Raw genomic sequence first — 2,256 nt, forward strand, 5'->3', positions numbered from 1 at the left:
TGGCAATAATAGTGAGGTTGGCCCAGGATCGGACATTGTTTCGTTCTGCTGTGCATACGGTCGCTATGGGTCAGTACCGGCTCGATGGCACCTAACAACAACAACACATGCGCCCCATGAGTTAGGATCAACCCAATGGCAACTGGTTGGCTGGTTCTGTTCCTCCCAAACCCTGTACTGTGTTGCACGCATGTGACCCATGATGTCAGAGACCACCTCTTAGCCCTTAGGCTTTTCAGGCTGCACCTTTGTACCTTAGAGTGATTTTCTCCCAGAATTGAACTAGGCCCCTAGGCCTCTAATCTATGCCAGGCTGGGAATGACAGGAAATTGCACACACACCCAAACAGCTCTAAGCTAGTACCTTTGGGGTATATAAAGACCCCAGCCCCCTCATCCTCAGGTGTGATAAATCTCAGCTATGGATTTTGTATTGTTTCCTAGCCTGGAATCTGAGGAAACAGTGCACCATGATCAATTCTCCTCCCTTCCCTGCACCTCTCATAAGATGTTCCCTTCACTTCTCATATGATCTACTTCCATTTATTTGAGTCTTGGATTCAAGGTCTGATTCTGGGAGAACGGAAAATAAGCTATCACATAGTCCTTACTGAAATGTTTGTGGAAATGAGACATGAGACAAACAGCAGTGTAGTTTATTTTTGGATGCAGAAAGTGGTATCTTGGGAGAGTACCTTATTTATAAACTCACTGCCACCAAGTTGATTCTGTCTCACATCCATGCTCTATAGTGTTTCCAAGGCTGTAAATCTTAACAGAAGTAGAAAACCTCATGGTTCTCCCTTTGAGCAGCTGGTAGGTTTGAACTACTGACCTTGTGGCTAGCAGTCCAGTACTTATCCCACAGCATCACCAGGGTTCCACCATATTTATGAGAAACAGTATTCCTTTTGGGACTACCAAAGGATATAGTTCTGAAATCTACTAATTTTGAAGGTCACGCAAGGGCAGGGAATGTACTAATTCAGTATAAAAGTCCCCAGGATTTTGGGACATTTTTCTTGGGCCTACGTCAGGACCAGGGAGCACAGTGTCTACATAGGATAAGCCCAGGACTGTGAACCAAAAGATCAGTGGTTTCACCCCGCCAGCTGCTCCACGAGAGAAAGATCAGGCTTTCTGCTCTCATAAGGATGTTTAAAGCCTTGGAAACCCTATACAGGGTCGCTATGAGTTGGGACCAACTAGACGGCACTTACCATGTCGGAATTAGACCCTGTGCTATTGGTTTAAAATTGGTTATTAGCTGTGGTCAGCAGGGAAACTCAGTGGACGACAGGATCAGACTTAACGATCTGTAGGACTTTCAGAAGCATATCACCAGGCCTTTGTTTCTTGCCCGTGTTTGTTTGGCGTCTGCCTGCCCAGCTGAAACCTATTTAGCATCATAGTAACACACAAGTTACCACTGGCAGCTACTTGAACCTGGATCTCATGTATGGAGGAGCATTAACCCTCATGTTAATGTGCTGGACTGTGAAGCCGGTTGAACTGCAAGGTCGGCGGTTCAAACTCACCAACTCCTCCTTGGAAACCCTATACAGGGTGGCTATGGGTTGAAATAGACTCAATGGCACGTAACAACAACTCATATATGTTGTTGTTACGTGTGGTGGAGTCGGTTCCGACTCATAGTGACCCTGTACAGGGTTTCTGAGGCTGTAAATCTTTACGGGAGCAGAAAGCCTCATTTTTCTCCTGCGGAACAGCTGGTAGTTTCGAACTGCTGACCTTACAGTTGCGGGTTCACAGCCTGATTCGTAACCACTATGCTACCAGAGTTCATGTATGGAAGGTGAGAATTCTACTACTATCCCCGTTGGTTTAAGACTTAGAATTTGCATAATATAGATATAATTTTCTTTGGGGGGACAAATTATAGACATTACTGTGAAGAAAATCAAGTAACAATCAGAGATTCCAGTTTATTTAAAAAAAAGGAAATTTCCTCAAGAACTTGGTTCAGTCATCGCTTATGTTCTTAAAGGCACTATGGCTCTCCTTGATAACCAATGAAGGGTGTCCTGGTGCGGGGAGAGGTTGGTCTCTTTCCAGCACCCCGTCTTCTTCCTTCAGATGTAGGTCTGATTTCTTTTTTTTGGAATGATTTCGCACAGGGTACCTTTCATACTTGTCAGTGTCATGGGTGGGTTTCATTCCTGCAGAGGGGTTGCTAAATCCGAGGGTCTTTGAAGTCAGGCTGGCTTCAAGGTAGCAGTGGGGGGCAGTCGGCTT

The sequence above is a fragment of the Chrysochloris asiatica genome, unplaced genomic scaffold, assembly GCF_000296735.1.
Source record: "Chrysochloris asiatica unplaced genomic scaffold, ChrAsi1.0 scaffold00054, whole genome shotgun sequence".
In the NCBI taxonomy this organism is placed as follows: Eukaryota; Metazoa; Chordata; class Mammalia; order Afrosoricida; family Chrysochloridae; genus Chrysochloris; species Chrysochloris asiatica.